Raw genomic sequence first — 19,541 nt, forward strand, 5'->3', positions numbered from 1 at the left:
AGGCTATATATACAGGGGGTACCGGTGCAGAGTCAATGTGTGGGGGCACCGGCTAGTTGAGGTAGTTTAAGTAATATGTACATGTGGGTAGAGTTAAAGTGACTATGCATAAATAATTAACAGAGTAGCAGCAGCGTAAAAAGATGGGGTGGGGGGCAGTGCAAATAGTCCGGGTAGCCATGATTAGCTGTTCAGGAGTCTTATGGCTTGGGGGTAGAAGCTGTTGAGAAGTCTTTTGGACCTAGACTTGGCACTCCGGTACTGCTTGCCGTGCGGTAGCAGAGAGAACAGTCTATGACTAGGGTGGCTGGAGTCTTTGACAATTTTGAGGGCCTTCCTCTGACACCGCCTGGTATAGAGGTCCTGGATGGCAGGAAGCTTGGCCCCAGTGATGTACTGGGCCGTACGCCCTACCCTCTGTAGTGCCTTGCGGTCGGAGGCCAAGCAGTTGCCATACCAGGAGGTGATGCAACCAGTCAGGATGCTCTCGATGGTGCAGCTGTAGAATTTTTTGAGGATCTGAGGACCCATGCCAAATCTTTTCAGTCTCCTGAGGGGAATAGGCTTTGTCGTGCCCTCTTCACGACTGTCTTGGTGTGTTTGGACCGTGATAGTTCGTTGGTGATGTGGACACCAAGGAACTTGAAGCTCTCAACCTGTTCCACTACAGCCCCTTCGATGAGAATGGGGGCGTGCTCAGTCCTCTTTTTTTTCCTGTAGTCCACAATCATCTCCTTTGTCTTGGTCACGTTGAGGGAGAGGTTGTTATCCTGGCACCACACGGCCAGGTCTCTGACCTCCTCCCTATAGGCTGTCTCATCGTTGTCGGTGATCAGGCCTACCACTGTTGTGTCGTCGGCAAACTTAATGATGGTGTTGGAGTCGTGCCTGGCCATGCAGTCATGGGTGAACAGGGAGTACAGGAGGGGACTGAGCACGCACCCCTGAGGGGCCCCCGTGTTGAGGATCAGTGTGGCAGATGTGTTGTTACCTACCCTTACCACCTGGGGGCGGCCCGTCAGGAAGTCCAGGATCCAGTTGCAGAGGGAGGTGTTTAGTCCCAGGATCCTTAGCTTAGTGATGAGCATGTAGCCTACCCATGAAACTAATCACATACATTATTGACTGTCACATTTGGTGGCTCGGAGAGCAAGGCATGAAGTGGCACAAACTGCTCAGAGTTCTGCTCCAGCAGAGGGCCTGTGCTACTTTTCCCCCTGACATCTTAGTCATCCACCTCGGTGGAAACTACTTAAAATACACCAAGGGGACGGCACTGGTGTGGGAGATGTGTGGAGTTAGAGGTGGTCATCCGAATGTTTCCCGGGACAACGGTGGTCTTCTCTGACATCGCACAGCCGAGGAGCTGGATTTTCCAGTGGGACCAGAAGATAAACAAGTGCATAGAGAGGGCCCTGCGTTCCATCAATCAGCTGGTGTACACATTTCAAGTAACACAATCCACCACAATGCCATTAAGCAGTGTGCCCCTGGGATGTACCGTAGGGGTGGCGTGCTTCTGATGGATGAGGGCAACAATGTATTCCTTGAGAGTTGGTCTCTCCAGTCTCCACCGTTCTCTCCTTCGTAGTAGCAAGATATTGACAAGAGAAGGGTGCAATTGCGGCCCGCAATTCGGGGCGTTCCTGCATGTGGGCATTCCTGCATCTGCAGGAACCCCTCAGATCCTCAAAAAATTCTACAGCTGCACCATCGAGAGCATCCTGACTGGTTGCATCACCGCCTGGTATGGCAACTGCTTGGCCTCTGACCGCAAGGCACTACAGAGGGTAGTGCGTACGGCCCAGTACATCACTGGGGCAAAGCTCCCTGCCATCCAAGACCTCTATACCAGGCGGTGTCAGAGGAAGGCCCTCAAAATTGTCAAAGACTCCAGCCACCCTAGTCATAGACTGTTCTCTCTGCTACCGCAGACGGCAAGCTGTACCGGAGTGCCAAGTCTAGGTCCAAAAGACTTCTCAACAGCTTCTACCCACAAGCCATAAGACTCCTGAACAGCTAATCATGGCTACCCGGACTATTTGCACTGCCCCCCACCCCATCCCTTTTACGCTGCTGCTACTCTGTTAAGTATTTATGCATAGTCACTTTAACTCTACCCACATGTACATATTACCTCAACTACCTCAACTAGCCGGTGCCCCCCGCACATTGACTCTGCACCGTTACCCCCCTGTATATATAGCCTCCCTACTGTCACTTTATTTTACTTCTGCTCTTTGTTTTTCTCAACACTTTTTTTTTTTTGTTGTTGTTTTATTCTTACTTTTTTTGTTTAAAATAAACGCACTGTTGGTTAAGGGCTGTAAGTAAGCATTTCACTGTAATGTCTGCACTTGTTGTATTCGGCGCATGTGACCAATAAAATTTGATTTGATTTGATTTGATTTGATTATTGAGCTAAGACTCCAGCACTTAGGCGGGAGTGCTCCAGTACAGTAGGTGGCGGTAATGCACCATAACGTTGGATGCCAACCGCAGATAGACCCAAGAGAAGAAGAGGCGGGGGCGACAACGGTAGACAGTGTCTTTTGCCCCCACCTGTAGAGCACTTTTCCCGCAGTTTTGTTAACGACGGCGAGGGCAGGTGTTCGGCAAGCGTTAGCGAAGGACACTGGGTGTTAGCTAGTACTCCGGTACACAGAAGGTGGGATAGGTAGCTAGCTAGCTAACGATAGCCAGGACACCGGTAGACAGTGTCCTTCGCCCCCCGCCAGTCTGGCACTGCTTTCCCGCAGTTATGATGACGACGGTGGGGTGGTGCATCAGGAACGCCCAGAATTGCGGGCCGCAATCACACACGATTGGCAAGAAACGCGCAGTAGTACGCACACCACAGTCCCTGTCCATTGCCACTCAACGATGCTATTGTAAGAGCCACCTAATAATTGAAAATAAGCACACAACGTGCAGGCCGGTGTGTGTGTCAAAACTACACGAAAAAAAATTGTCAAAATGTCTCCTCAGAGGCGAACCCAGGAATTTAAGACGTTAATGCTTACGCTAAGAACCCTGCCATGAACGCATTATCTTGACACTATTTAAATGGACAGTCTGGTGATGACAGGAAGCTTTTGTTGTTGTTCATTCACTCAGCACTGATTGAATGTTTTCTTGCTTGGTAAAAAAAGAAATAGTCTAAAACAGTTGATGTGTTGAAAACAGTCACATAGCCAACCAAGTAAGCAAGCATGGCGTTTTATTTTGATTGCGCAAAGGTCATGCAAGCAAGCAATGATGTTGGTGTTGTTTAACCTGGTTGCACCCGCACCCCCTTGGCTACTTTTTACTTGGATGGCGACTTCAGGTTTTCAGGAATACATTGAAAAGCAACTTGACACTGTGTCAAACCAGTCAGCGCAAATTTGGATTATAATGACAAGAAGAAAATTGCATTGACAGAATCAATGCATAAGGTAAGGGCTGTAATGTTAGCTCGCTACATTGCTTGGCAAGACAGATTGACTAGTGTATGGAGTAACGTTGGCTAACAGTAACGTTAGATGAGCAATGCCCATTGCTTTTTAGCAGCGTGGCAGTTTCCCAAAGTTTGATGTTCTATTAACTTACTTACTAGCTAGCTAGCTAGCTGTGCTTTGTGGAAAAATGTGGGAGATATTGTCAAGATTAAGTTGTGCTGGTGCATAGCGATCTGTCCATACTGCTAATTTTGCAGCCTTGTAGCTAGCTAGCTAACGTTACTGGCTAACTTAGCAGCGTAACTTAGACACGTAAGTGTCAAGGCCAACAGTTTACACAGATAACTTCAGCCATGTGAAAAACCTTCCATAGCAAAATATAGCTAGCTTAATTTGCTTGTAGCTTGCCTCTCATCCAACTAGTGTAAACTAGCTACTAGCACTGTTGCTGCGCAACCCAACTGCTTTGGTCAGGTTTTAGAACTCTGAGATTCGGCTGAAAATATGTTTGCATCGTCAGAAAGGCTACATAAAGGTAGCACATCTCTGGTTCTTAATGGACAGAAATGAGCACGTGAGAGTGACATAAATTTTTTATCAAAACTGTTTCCCCTACAAACGTATTAATTCCGACAGGTGGCAAGTCTAATAGTCACTTTATAGACGCTGTAGTCTCGTTCTTAACTGACGCCTGGATATTGAGCTAGGTCGGGGCAAGAAATTGTATTTTTTTCCTAATGCTAATGACCCTGTTAGAAATCCGGTATGTGGTTCTCGGTAAGGTGCATTTAGCAACATATTGATGCTGCCTGCCATCCTTTATCTTTTTGGTCACTACAGACCTAATGAAAGCCAAACCAACAGAGTCATTTGTTACCAGATGGCAGTTTGCTTCCAGAGGTCCAATTCTAAATTCAATTCTACCCACAGCTAATCACTTTAAGACCCCCTCAGAGGCAAACCGCTTTTCCAGCTAATTAAGAAGCCTTTTGAAAATGTCATAATGACTTCCGATTTTAAAAAGCATTTCCCTTAATGTAGTCCAAAACGCTAATTGACTCTGTGCTCTTTGAGAGTTACCAAAATGAGAAAAAATTGTATCATAAACCACGAGACTTACATTGTATATCAGCATTTATTCAATCTTAGAACTGACCTAATCATCACATTTGTCTGAAAGCATATAACAGCATGCTTTTTCGATTAATTATTACATGTAAATAAATTAGTATTAGTGCCATAGAAAAAAAGCCTCCAGGATCAGTTACTGTAAACATGCCCATCTTTCTTTGTTGAAAATGAAAGGGCTTGGGCTTGAGAGGAGCACTTAAACTGAGCAACAAAAGAGCATTCAGTGCACAGGAGACTCCTCCAACACTTAAATGACCCTACTGGACCAATAAGGCTCTCCCCTAGGGGACTGACTGATGGAGAAAGGGAGGGGTGTTGGATAGAGGGTGGGTGGGGGTGTTATTTTAGATGGGGATTAGCGCTGATGGCGGCCAACATGGAAAAACATACTATTGTGTATACTATGGTAGGAATACTGTAGTGTTTTTGCAGACTGTTTTATACTGTAGTATTTACTATAGTGTTTTTTTGCGGACTGTAGTACAGTATAGTGTGGTATATGGCCAATATACCATGGCTAAGGGATGTTCTTATGCGCGACACAACGCAGAGTGCCTAGATACAGCCGTTAGCCGTGGTATATTGGCTATATACCACAAATCCCAGAAGTGCCTTATTGTTATTATAAACTGGTTACCAACTTTATTAGAGCAGTAAAAATAAAATGTTTGTCATACCCGTGGCTTTCAGCCAACCAGCATTCAGGGCTCGAACCACCCAATTTATAATGTAGTATTTACTGTAGTATTTATTAATGTGTTTTTGTTTAATTGTCTTTGACATAGAAGTGGGGGGCTTTCTCCATGAGGAAACCAACTAGAGAAATACTGAAAGTGCACATTTTCCATAACTTGTAGGTAGGACTGGGTTCTGAACGGAGAGTTCAGAGCTTCTGCTATTTTCTATAACCATAGGGAACACAATATATGGTCTATACTTGGCATGTAGGTTTCTCACTTACGGGTGGCACAAATTGGGATATGGGGGAGGGGAATGGGCAGGGTATATGCAAATTAAATACTGTAGTATTTACTATAGTTTTTTAAGTGTTTTTGCGGACTATAGTGTATTTTTGCGGATAATACTGTAGTATTTACAAAATACTACACATGAATGAGGGATACTACAGTGTGTAGTATAGTATATTACAGTTTACTACAGAATTCTATAGTAAACTGTAGTATTTGTTTTATGTGGGAGGTGTGTCAGAAAACACTACATTTTCACAAAGCTACACTCTCCCCCTGTGACCTACTGTACTCTGCACTGGCTTCTATAGGAAGCTTTTAGCTATACAGATGAGGAACAATCAAATACATTATTGATGATTTATTTTGCCTTATTATAGTCTACACCAGAAATGCTCTCCTGACAAAAGGAATATAGATACAACATCAAATATAATGTACGGTATATTTGATTGTTCTTCATCTGTGAAAACAGTGGGGTAGAAAATGTATTCATCAGCTCACTAAAGGCGTCCACATGCTTCCCATCCGAAACAGTTTGTGCATATACTGTATTATGATGACATTTTGTTCGTTTTGGTCTTCGGCAAGGGTTTTTTCAGCTGTTCGTGCACACACATTGTTTTCGAGGAAGGCGAATTTCGGTAGCCGAAGTCTACACCCCTACGTCGGTCATTGGTCAACAGTAAGGATTCTTCAATTAAGTGTTTGTTGTCATTCAACGATAGACGACTCGTTTTCATGCAAAACATTTCACTTGAGAAATACTGCACCAAACATCTTAGTTAGATGTAAAATTGTGCGGCTAAGATCTCCTAGGCAAAAAACGTCAAAATTAATGATTACTTTCTTGAGTTATCTTAGATTAGTACTGACTATTGTGAGAAAGTGGCTACGGCATCTCAAGATGGACAAACAAAACTTGTTTCTTGTTTTTCAAGTGAAGGTCTTTTAAGGGAGTCTGCGAGCACACTATCGGTTGTCCTAGCCGAGTTTGGCTAGGCGCCAGCCGAACCGAAGCATGCGGAAGCCTTTAGACACTATCTCAGGAGTTGTGGGCCAACTGAAAAATAGACTGTTCTCGACAATGCAATTGACTCTCACCGATTTCCCTATTTTCTTGTCACTCTAACCCCTTCATTTTATTAGTTAGCCCAAATTTCATTAGCAGAGATCCAGCTCTGTAATTACAATGAGCACTTCACAACTGCAATATCCATTAGAATGATCTCTCAAATTAGCCTCCATTATGTCAACTCACAGCTGATTACATGTACAGTATCAATTCATTTTTCACACACCAACTACTGCAGAGTGATCAGGGTTTGAAAAACACTATGATCAGCTCTATCTGTTGCAGGTAATAGTTTCACATAGGGTTGGTCCATTTAAACAAGACTATTCCAGTTCAAAACAACTGGTAAAGTTGTGCACCTTTCAACATTACTTTATGCTGCAACAGAGCTTGGACTCAAACCAGGATCTCTAGTGGCATAGCTAGCACTGCGATGCAGTGCCTTAGACCACTGCGCCACTCGGGAGTCAGCAGATGATTGTTCAGAAGATGATGATAAGAATTTCAAGATGCTAAATTGTTTTCACGTTAAAGAGTAATTACATTAGTCAGATGTAAATAAGACTGTCATATTGGGGTAATGTAATTTACGAAAGCTCAATCAGGAAGGCTGGTCTGAATGCTCGTTTAACTTCATCAAGTAAGCATAACATAATTCACTTCGTTTCCTATTATACAGGCATAGTGGGAATTAATACAAACGTATCATCAGCATAGCATCTTGCTTCTTCTCTTCTTTCCTATTAGCCATGTGTGGAATGCCATTCACCTATTTACCTTATAACCTCTAAGCACGTCACAATAATGCACATTCCCCATGCTTGCTGTTCAACCTACTGTATGAGCTCACTCTTGCAATTATCACCTTTTGCTCAACCAATGGGCGTAAATCTTGGGATGTATTTATATGTCAACATACCCATGTTCTCTCACTTGCTGTTTTTTAGCAACAGTTGTTGACAACCATCCACCTCCCCACCATCACCAGCTATAATAACCTTAAGCCCAGTCATTGGAACTCCTTTCCCCCAGGGGGGGGGGGTTTGATGCCAGCTGCCCAGCAAAGGGCTACCGGTCATCAGCATCTGGCTCCGAGGAGCATTCCCTGGAGACGAGGCCATACCCCAAACAATTTAATAAAATTCCATATTGCATTCTGTCTCCATTGTTCGTTCAGATAATCCTGTACGCGATTGAACTATAGAAGGGTCAGTCACTGATGCATAATCCAGAATCCATTTGAACCTCCAGCAAAGCAGAGTCAACAGGATTGGTGGTCACCATTCAAAGTAAATGCAGTCTATGGAGGCAATCCCTGTCAAGAAATCCTTAAAGACTGTTTTACAACTAGGCTACAGTCAAAACCATGGCTTAGTAGTCAAAATGCTCTTTGCCTTATATAACTCTAAAAAACTAATCCTAGTCTTCCTCCAGATAATGAAACAGTTTGTGATCCCATCATAGCAGTAGGTTTAGGAGGTTTGATTAGAAACATTGTTAGAGTTGATTTCCTTGGATTTAATGAAAGGAACTAAAGGCATACACAGGAAATAAAAAAACTGTTCTCTGAATTGGAGGACATGATCGAACCATATCAGGTTGTTACCTGGGATTTGAGTCTGGAAGAAGAGAACATACATTACTGTGGAGGAGTGAATCCAACCCACAAACCCAGATTACAGAAAAAAAATGACTACTGTATCATATTTTGCCAACAACTCTTATGCAATTAAATGCAGACATGTCAAGTATAAACACAGACCCAAAAAGCCCCATATCTATGTGTTAATACACTCATAATAAGAGGAGTGCAACTATAACACTGTGACTCATCATAAACATCACTTATATACTACATACAAACAAAGGCTTTATCAATGGAGTCTGCAATGACGGATGTGTCCATTCTCATGCTCTTTCTCTATGGCGGGAGAAGTGGGGGGGTAGTCTGGGTAACTACTATCTGATCTGCCACATCCACTCTGACACACTGATGCGTACTGTTGTTCACAAACATACACACACGATCCACTCCACCTCGCCAACCCTTATGGCTTCTCTATGTTAATTTTTCTATACATGCTTCAAAATACTAAAATGCTTCAAACATAACATTATGTATTTGTCAAAATTATACAGAATAATTTCTAAATGAATGCTAACAGACTGTATCATATCAGTGATGATATGCATGATATGGATCTTAAAATCAAAGTCTAGAAATACAAAAATAGAACATGTCACATTACTAAATTCACAGCTCATGTTCTCTGCTCCTCTGCCCTGCATGCTTGAGTAAATTCAGCACTCTGCGCATCATTATGCACGGATGCACACTTGTATGTTGAATAATTCATCTCAGATTACATAACATGCATAATACAAACTGCTGCCTGCTCTCAAGACGTTTTCTAAACTAGTACATACCTTCTATTGACTGGCAGACTTCAGGCTGCTTGGAAAACAATTCGGGGAAGCCCCTCCCAAGAGTTTCAGTTCAGTTCTGCAGTTTTAGGTTCTCACCAAACAGAGACATTTCAAGTATCCAAAACATTGCAGTTATGCACATTATCCTTGTGATAAGTTTATGTACAAATGATAAGACATAATTAAAATGTTGTCAAATTATGTATTAAAATGTTTTTTAATGTCTAGAAGATCATCCCATTTTTAAGCTCCACATTAGCATTACACAGACACTTGATAAAGCAAGACTCACCTAAAAGTGTTCAGTGTCCCATGTGCAGACAACTGTTAGTGCCTAGTTATCTTAATAAGATGCGACTCCCTTCTTCTACAGTCCCAGTAGTAGAATCCACCTTTCAGAGTCCCTGTGTCAGTAACTGGTCTAAACCCCCCCCACATCCCCTGGTCGTTAGTGTGGTCCAGTCCTGGTGCTCCAGCCTTCATCCCTCTCTCAGAGCAAAATGAGTTGAGCCCAGCCTGCCTGTGCCCAGCAGAGTGCCTCCCTCCCTCCCTGCCTGCCTGCCAGCCAGCTGACTTCCCCCACGCAGCAGTTGCTAGGCGATTACTCTACTCCTCCAATCATCATGCACTCATGAGTGGACGCTCTCGCCATCGCAGCACAGCACCACACAGCTTCACTACACACATGCAGCGCAGACAGAGTTGTAACTTGCTCACGTGGTCCCAAAAAGGCAGGGATAAATGGGAGCTTTACTCTATTATTTAAACGATGAAGTCGTATTTATATGGAACATACAGATGTGTACTTTAAGTGCCATCCAGTCTTGAAAAGTGAATACATAAGACTGGAACAATGATTTGGGAGAACACTCATCATAGTAGCACAAAGAATACCAACTTTTTTGTACCTTTTATGCAGTTATCCTTCAATTTGATACCTACTGAAAACTTGAGGATTTCATTATTTTATATTCACATTGGAATTGTTGTTTTACAGTGGGGAAAAAAAGTATTTAGTCAGCCACCAATTGTGCAAGTTCTCCCACTTAAAAAGATGAGAGAGGCCTGTAATTTTCATCAAGTATTGAGAAACTTTTGTTATTGACCAAATACTTATTTTCCACCATAATTTGCAAATAAATTCATAAAAAATCCTACAATGTGATTTTCTGGATTTTTTTTCTTCTCATTTTGTCTGTCATAGTTGTCGTGTACCTATGATGAAAATTACAGGCCTCTCTCATCTTTTGAAGTGGGAGAACTTGCACAATTGGTGGCTGACTAAATACTTTTTTCCCCCACTGTATATGCTGTGGTTCATCCACTTTGTATGCAACAACTGTACATCTCTCTTGTTGAGAGTGACTTCTAAATTAAAATGTACCAATGTTTAATGAAGGCAAATTACATTTACAGCACCCCTCTTCCCATTTTGCACACAGGGCATTCATGAAATTAATTCATTATTCAAAACTGCATGTTCAAACCTACAGTTGAAACTAAACTAATCTGACAGTAACGTATTGTCCAGGCACACTAGGCCTACAGCAGGGTAGTAAGTGACATTACAGCCAGAGCAAAGCAGAAAGCCAACTGCAGAAATAGCTTTTTGGACTGAGGAATCGCTCTTGCTCTCCTATTTTTCAGGGGCGGTAGGGTGGCATACAAGGAGCATTCTCTGAGGCCCTGAATCCTTTCTCCTTTATTTATTGAGTTCTGACCCCCAAATGTTCCGTACATTCAGTACACCTGGTTATATTACTTAGCCTCTCTGTATTACATCAAGGACAGTGGGCAGATGGAATCTTATCTTTGACCTTCCAACTGATTACAGTCACACAGGCCTGCAGCTTTTAACTCTGTTCTGGCCTTGTAACCAACAGCCACACGGCATCAAATAAGTGTTTTTGACAATATTGTTAGGTTGTAAATATGTTATTATCTGAGGGCTGACCACTGCAAAACATTTTTTTTAAGATTAGAGTAATAGTTGGAGAGAGGTGTCTGTGGGAATGACCACTCTTTCAGTGGGGTTTGGAGTGAGACCGAGAGAGCAGGGTGAGAGGCAAGGAGGTGAGCAGGTGCAGAGGCATGGGTTAGTGGAGGAGCTCTGGTAAATGTGGACACCTCATACCCAGCTTCTGAGCCACCCAGTCTGTCATGGCTAATTTGGGGAAACAACAAAATAATCAAAGATGGACAAAGATGACAAGAGAATCATATAATTGTAAATCATATCACTTGTTTTTGGTTTTCCATGCTCTGGAATTCACAATTTGACCCCCAAGCCTTGGTTTAGAACACTTTCAATCAGCTTTGGACACAAAGGTTAAAATAATGTGTTTGAAAATGTTGGGTATATGGAATGACAGGAAACACAAAGCTCTGTTTTGAAGTCATTGATTAGATATGTTTGGGTTGTATCCAAATATTCAGAGACTGAAGTTTCTTGCATGATAAATTGTGTTACAATACAGTTGTGGTCAAAAGTTTTGAGAATGACACAAATACTAATTTTCACAAAGTCTGCTGCCTCAGTTTTGATGATGGCAATTTGCATATACTCCAGAATGTCATGAAGAGTGATCAGATGAATTGCAATTCATTGCAAAGTCCCTCTTTGCCATGAAAATGAACTTAATCCCCCCCAAAAATGTCCACTCCATTTCAGCCCTGCCACAAAAGGACCAGCTGCCATCATGTCAGTGATTCTCTCGTTAACACAGGTGAGAGTGTTGACGAGGACAAGGCTGGAGATCACTCCGTCATGCTGATTGAGTTAAAATAACAGACTGGAAGCTTTAAAGGGAAGGTGGTGCTTGAAATCATTGTTCTTCCTCTGTTAACCATGGTTACCTGCAAGGAAACATGTGCCATCATTATTGCTTTGCACACAAAGGGCTTCACAGGCAAGGATATTGCTGCTAGTAAGATTGCACCTAAATCAACCATTTATTGGATCATCAAGAACTTCAAGGAGAGAGGTTCAATTGTTGTGAAGAAGGCGTCAGGGCGCCCAAGAAAGTCCAGCAAGCGCCAGGACCGTCTCCTAAAGTTGATTCAGCTGCGGGATCTGGGCACCACCAGTGCAGAGCTTGCTCAAGAATGGCAGCAGGCAGGTGTGAGTGCATCTGCACGCACAGTGAGGCGAAGACTTTTGGAGGATGGCCTGGTGTCAAGAAGGGCAACAAAGAAGCCACTTCTCTCCAGGAAAAACATCAGGGACAGACTGATATTCTGCAAAAGGTACAGGGATTGGACTGCTGAGGACTGGGGCAAAGTCATTTTCTCTGATGAATCCCCTTTCCGATTGTTTGGGGCATCCGGAAAACACCTTGTCCGGAGAAGACAAGGTGAGCGCTACCATTAGTCCTGTGTCATGCCAACAGTAAAGCATCCTGAGACCATTCATGTGTGGGGTTGCTTCTCAGCCAAGGGAGTGGGCTCACTCACAATTTTGCCTAAGAACACAGCCATGAATAAAGAATGGTACCAACACATCCTCCGAGAGCAACTTCTCCCAACCATCCAAGAACAGTTTGGTGACGACCAATGCCTTTTCCAGCATGATGGAGCACCTTGCCATAAGGCAAAAGTGATAACTAAGTGGCTCGGGGAACAAAACATCGACATTTTGGGTCCATGGCCAGGAAACTCCCCAGACCTTAATCCCATTGAGAACTTGTGGTCGATCCTCAAGAGGCGGGTGGACAAACAAAAACCCACAAATTCGGAGAAACTCCAAGCATTGATTATGCAAGAATGTGCTGCCATCAGTCAGGATGTGGGCCAGAAGTTAATTGACAGCATGCCAGGGCGGATTGCAGAGGTCTTGAAAAAGAAGGGTCAACACTGCAAATATTGACTCTTTGCATAAACGTAATGTAATTGTCAATAAAAGCCTTTGACACTTATGGAATACTTGTAATTATACTTCAGTATACCATAGTAACATCTGACAAAAATATCTCATAACACTGAAGCAGCGAACTTTGTGTAGACCAATACTTGTATCATTCTCAAAACTTTTGACCACGACTGTACAATAAATAATGGACCATTGTCAAAAAATGTGTAATTCTATGTTAAATAGCAGTGCATACATATTCAATTCACAAAGCCCCGGGAACACTACTAAGTGCAAAACAAAATGCAACCAAAAAAGCTGAGAAAGGGAGCTAGTTTGTGTCAGTTGGTTCATATAGCTTCTTAACGTGGCAACTCGCCTCTCTACTCGGCACATCATCCACTGGAGTGTGTGTGAGGGTGCATGTGTGTGTTTGTGAAAGAGAGTGCAATGAATGTGCATGTCTAAATGTGAATTTAGTGATGATGTAATCCGTTGATCTCTTATCACTGCATCCGATTGAACAATCAGCCGAGTTAAGATCTAAAGATTTTAAATGCATCCTCAGAAAGATAGTTCAAGGAGATCTTTAGGGATTCAACACTATCTGATGTATCTAAAGACATGATGCAATAGAGATTATGGTGCTGTAAACTAAAATTGCTGCACAACAAAAAAATTATTCTCTTCCTGGTTCAAAATCATTGTTCGAAAGTTTTTAATAATGTAATAACTCTGTGAGAACAGATAAGGAAATAAACGGGTGTTGTTGATACAGTCATCTCTGTGCTCTTTCCTTGTGTATATCCGCTGTTCTCTGGGAAGGACTGTGGTTGTGCTGAGATGTGCTGGCATTTGGATGTAGTAAGGGTGCACACACACACAACATGCACACGCAGACATACCGGCCCTCAGCCCTCTGTCCCCCTCCCCTTAGCCATGCCCGCCAGGCTGCCTCATGGACTGATGTTACAGTGTTCACCAACCACCCACCCACCGCCATGCCTCCAACAGAGCCTTGCCTCAACTCTGCAGGGCTCGCCTGTAATGCACACACGCCAAAATTGACATGCCTTTGAACACTTTCTCTCCACTACCCTACAGCACAGATATAATAACACAACTGCAAAGTGGGCTACAAATAAAATCCTGGGTATGAAAATCAATCCTATGTGCACCAAGGACATGGAACAGACAGGGATCGGCTGGCTATAGGCTACTGATACAGATTGTGCTGTCGTGCAAGAAAATAGGAAGTGGGGAAATGCAAATCTCAGTGGCCGGCGGAAACAGGAAACAAAGTGTATGGGAAATTGATGATCAGGTCATTGGAGCCACAGACAGTTTTCCTGTGTGTGAAGAGCCCATGTCTTCTCTGTTAAACAAACAAGCACACGCCTGCCTCTCCCAATAACATAAGCCAGACTGACATGTGCAGGAGCGGGAGCCATGCCTGATACACTCTAAGAACAAAAATGGCTATCTACAACCTTTGAAGAACCCTTTTTGATTCCAGGTAGAACCCTTTTGAGTTCCATGTAGAACTTTTTACACAGAGGGTTCTACCTGGAACCAAAAAGGGTTCTTCAATCGGGACAGCCGAAGAACCCTTTTGGAACCCTTTTTTCTAAGAGTGTATACGTGACAGTTGATAGTGTTGTTGAAGGCGGGGGTCAGGGGAATAGAGAACAATGACCATGGCATGTTCCAGAGATATTTCTGTGATTCCACTACCGTCAATGTCAAGCTGAGTACGACAGTATATCACACCATAATCACAAATGGTTTGTGTCCCATTCACTTCAGCATGGACGGATGCAATGCTTTGAAGAAGATTTAAGGCACAAAACTGGGAGCAAACGTGGAGCAAAGCCGTCAGTGAATATACACGTACCGTCTGGACATTTTGTTTTTTTTCATGATGTTTTGACGTGAGAAGGCTGAGACTGGATGAAGAATGTGTTCTGAATACTTAACATGGCGGCTATGAATAAAGAATAATACCCAGTTCATTCAGGCAGCGCTGTTCTCAGTCTGCCACCACTCTGTAGGAGTGTAGAGCCAAAGGCTTTCTGCTCACTGCAGGGAGAGAGATCTCAGAGCTGTGTGGGTGTAGTTTTGTGGGTGGAGGTCTGTGGTATGTGTGTGCGTCCGTGACACCCTAAAAATCTTCTTCCTCAGGGGATGGACCTGGGGCACGGACGACTCCGGTCAGCGTCACCTCAACGTGACCTCTCTCTCACAGATCTGTCTGTGCTCAATCAACTCCCAAAGGAGCTCATAAGGCAACTACTACTCTTTGTTTCTTCAGACAAATAATGATATACAACTCATACACTGTTGAATACTACTGTAGTCACGGCCTGAGGGAGATCATTTGCCTTTAATTAGCTTTGTGTTTGACTCAATCAGAAAAACACACAAGGTGAAGTCAGGTTGTCTATGCCATAGGGAGTTAGTCTGCATTTACAATCAATTACAGCACAGTACAAGTGATGCATCGTAAACAGGCAGGGAATAAACATTTGAGAAAATGAAGAATTTCTAAAGCCCTGTGCTGCTAGTAACAGGACATCAGGAGCACCTTCTGCACAGATATTGCCCCTGGTTCTCCTCAGACTTGACTGCCCTTGACCAGCACAAAAACATCCTGTGGCATACTTCATTAGCATCGAATATCCCCCGCGATATGCAACTTTTCAGGGAAGTTAGGAAACAATATACACAAGCAGTTAGGAAAGCAAATGCTATCTTTTTCAAACAGAAATTTGCATCCTGTAGCACTAACTCCCAAAAGTTTTGGGACACTGTAAAGTCCATGGAGAATAAGAGCACCTCCTCCCAGCTGCCCACTGCACTGAGGCTAGGAAACACTATCACCACCGATAAATCTACAATAATCGAAAATTTCAACAAGCATTTTGCTACGGCTGGCCATGCTTTCCACCTGGCTACCACTACCCCGGTCACCAGCTCTGCACCCTCCGCTGCAACTTGCCCATGCCCACCTCCGCTTCTCCTTCACACAAATTCAGACAGCTGATGTTCTGAAAGAGCTGCAAAATCTGGACCCCTACAAATAATCTGGGCTAGACAATCTGGACCCTTTCTAAAATTAACCGCCAAAATTGTTGCAACCCCTATTACTAGCCTGTTCAACCTCTCTTTCGTAACGTCTGAGATCCCCAGAGATTGGAAAGCTGCCGCGGTCATCCCCCTCTTCAAAGGGGGTGACACCCTAGATCCAAACTGTTACAGACCTATATCCATCCTGCCCTGCCTTTCGAAAGTTTTTGAAAGCCAAGTTAACAAACAGATCACCGACCATTTCGAATCCCACCGTACCTTCTCCGCTATGCAATCCGGTTTCCGAGCTGGTCATGGGTGCACCTCAGCCACGCTCAAGGTCCTAAACGATATTATAACCACGATCGATAATAGACAGTACTGTGCAGCCGTCTTCATCGACCTGGCCAAGGCTTTCGACTCTGTCAACCACCGCATTCTTATTGGCAGACTAAATAGCTTTGGTTTCTCAAATGACTGCCTCGCCTGGTTCACCAACTACTTCTCAGATAGAGTTCAATGTGTCAAATCGGAGGGCCTGTTGCCTGGACCTATGGCAGTCTCTATGGGGGTGCCACAGTGTTCAATTCTTGGGCCGACTCTTTTCTCTGTGTATATCAATGATGTCGCTCTTGCTGCTGGGGATTCTCAGATCCACCTCTACGCATACGACACCATTTTGTAAACATCTGGCCCTTCATTGGACACTGTGTTAACAAACCTCCAAACGAGCTTCAATGCCATACAACACTCCTTCCGTAGCCTCCAACTGCTCTTAAACACAAGTAAAACTAAATGCATGCTCTTCAATCGAACGCTGCTGGCACCCGCCCACCCGAATATAATCACTACTCTCAACGTGGTCTGACCTAGAGTATTTGGACAACTACAAATACCTAGGTGTCTGGTTAGACTGTAAACTCTCCTTCCAGACTCACATTAAGCATCTCCAATCCAAAATTATATCCAGAATCGGCTTCCTATTTCGCAACAAAGCCTCCTTCACTCATGCTGCCAAACATGCCCTCGTAAAACTGACTATCCTACCGATCCTTGACTTCGGCGATGTCATTTACAAAATAGCCTCCAACACTGTACTCAGAAAATTGGATGTAGTCTATCACAGTGCCATCCGTTTTGTCTCCAAAGCCCCATATAATACCCACCATTGTGACCTGTACGCTCTTGTTGGCTGGTCCTCACTACATATTCGTCGCCAAACCCACTGGCTCCAGGCCATCTATAAATCACTGCTAGGCAAATCCCCACCTTATCTTAGCTCATTGGTCACCATAGCAACACCCACCCGTAGTATGCGCTCCAGCAGGTATATCTCACTGGTCATCCCCAAAGCCAACACCTCCTTTGGCCGCCATTCCTTCCAGTTCTCTGCTGCCAATGACTGGAACGAACTGCAAAAATCTCTGAAGCTGGAGAATCTTATCTCCCTCACTAACTTTAAGCATCAGTTGTCAGAGCACCTTACTGATCACTGCACCTGTACACAGCCCATCTGAAATTAGCCCACCCAACTACCTCATCCCCATATTGTTATTTATTTTGCTCATTTGCACCCCAGTATCTCTATTTGCACATCATCTCTTGCACATCTATCATTCCAGTGTTAATACTAATTGTAATTATTTTTGCACTATGGCCTATTTATTGCCTTACCTCCATAACTTGCTACATTTGCACACACTGTATATATATATTTTATTTTCTGTTGTATTTTTGACTTTATGTTTTGTTTTACCCCATATGTAACTCTGTGTTGTTGTTTTTATCGCACTGCTTTGCTTTATCTTGGCCAGGTCGCAGTTGTAAATGAGAACTTGTTCTCAACTGGCTTACCTGGTTAAATAAAGGTGAAATAAAAAATGTAATACAGTGAGGGAAAAAAGTATTTGGTCCCCTGCTGATTTTGTACGTTTGCCCACTGACAAAGAAATTATCAGTCTATAATTTTAATGGTAGGTTTATTTGAACAGTGAGAGACAGAATAACAACAACAAAATCCAGAAAAACGCATGTCAAAAATGTTATAAATTGATTTGCATTTTAATGAGGGAAATAAGTATTTGACCCCCTCTCAATCAGAAAGATTTCTGGCTCCCAGGTGTCTTTTATTCTGGCTCCCGAGTGGCGCAGCGGTCTAAGGCACTGCATATCAGTGCTTGAGGTGTCACTACAGACCACCTGGTTCGATTCCAGGCTGTATCACAACCGGCCGTGATTGTTGAGTCCCATAGGGTGGCACACACGGTGTAGGCCGTCATTGTAAATAAGAATTTGTTCTTAACTGACTTGCCTAGTTAAATAAAGGTACAAATATATATATTTTTTTAAATACAGGTAACGAGCTGAGATTAGGAGCACACTCTTAAAGGGAGTGCTCCTAATCTCAGTTTGTTACCTGTATAAAAGACACCTGTCCACAGAAGCAATCAATCAATCAGATTCCAAACTCTCCACCATGGCCAAGACCAAAGAGCTCTCCAAGGATGTCAGGGACAAGATTGTAAACCTACACAAGGCTGGAATGGGCTACAAGACCATCGCCAAGCAGCTTGTTGAGAAGGTGACAACAGTTGGTGCGATTATTTGCAAATGGAAGAAACACAAAATAACTGTCAATCTCCCTCAGCCTGGGGCTCCATGCAAGATCTCACCTCGTGGAGTTGCAATGATCATGAGAACGGTGAGGAATCAGCCCAGAACTACACGGGAGGATCTTGTCAATGATCTCAAGGCAGCTGGGACCATAGTCACCAAGAAAACAATTGGTAACACACTACGCCGTGAAGGACTGAAATCCTGCAGCGCCCGCAAGGTCCCCCTGCTCAAGAAAGCACATATACAGGCCCGTCTGAAGTTTGCCAATGAACATCTGAATGATTCAGAGGAGAACTGGGTGAAAGTGTTGTGGTCAGATGAGACCAAAATCGAGCTCTTTGGCATCAACTCAACTCACCGTGTTTGGAGGAGGAGGAATGCTGCCTATGACCCCAAGAACACCATCCCCACCATCAAACATGGAGTTGGAAACATTATGCTTTGGGGGTGTTTTTCTGCTAAGGGGACAGGACAACTTCACCGCATCAAAGGGACGATGGACGGGGCCATGTACTGTCAAATCTTGGGTGAGAACCTCCTTCCCTCAGCCAGGGCATTGAAAATGGGTCGTGGATGGGTATTCCAGCATGACAATGACCCAAAACACACGGCCAAGGCAACAAAGGAGTGGCTCAAGAAGAAGCACATTAAGGTCCTGGAGTGGCCTAGCCAGTCTCCAGATCTTAATCCCATAGAAAATCTGTGGAGGGAGCTGAAGGTTCGAGTTGCCAAACGTCAGCCTCGAAACCTTAATGACTTGGAGAAGATCTGCAAAGAGGAGTGGGACAAAATCCCTCCTGAGATGTGTGCAAACCTGGTGGCCAACTACAAGAAACGTCTGACCTCTGTGATTGCCAACAAGGGTTTTGCCACCAAGTACTAAGTAATGTTTTGCAGAGGGTAAAATACTTATTTCCCTCATTAAAATGCAAATCAATTTATAACATTTTTGACGTATTTTCCGGATTTTC

The 19,541-nt window shown here is 43.6% G+C and overlaps 1 protein-coding gene and 1 non-coding gene across 4 annotated transcripts in view; both read right to left on the bottom strand.

Annotated features, from left to right (window-relative positions):
* LOC121552494 (rap guanine nucleotide exchange factor 4-like) overlaps nucleotides 1-19,541 on the bottom strand; it is a 60,368-nt gene that overhangs the window by 39,720 nt on the left and 1,107 nt on the right. The window contains exon 1 of one of the 3 annotated variants that reach the window (XM_041865451.2): nucleotides 9,334-9,454. The exons of 1 other annotated variant lie outside the window; for it this stretch is intronic. The gene's annotated coding sequence lies outside the window, so the exon portion shown is untranslated. Of the gene's footprint in view, nucleotides 1-9,041; nucleotides 9,164-9,333; nucleotides 9,455-19,541 lie in introns of those variants that run through there. One more of the 3 variants, XM_041865443.2, reaches the window with a different exon arrangement.
* On the bottom strand, nucleotides 5,362-5,414 carry LOC121556470. The gene has a single exon (XR_005998174.1). It is a non-coding gene; the product is annotated as a U7 small nuclear RNA (small nuclear RNA).

The sequence above is a fragment of the Coregonus clupeaformis genome, chromosome 4 (genome assembly GCF_020615455.1).
Source record: "Coregonus clupeaformis isolate EN_2021a chromosome 4, ASM2061545v1, whole genome shotgun sequence".
In the NCBI taxonomy this organism is placed as follows: domain Eukaryota; kingdom Metazoa; phylum Chordata; class Actinopteri; order Salmoniformes; family Salmonidae; genus Coregonus; species Coregonus clupeaformis.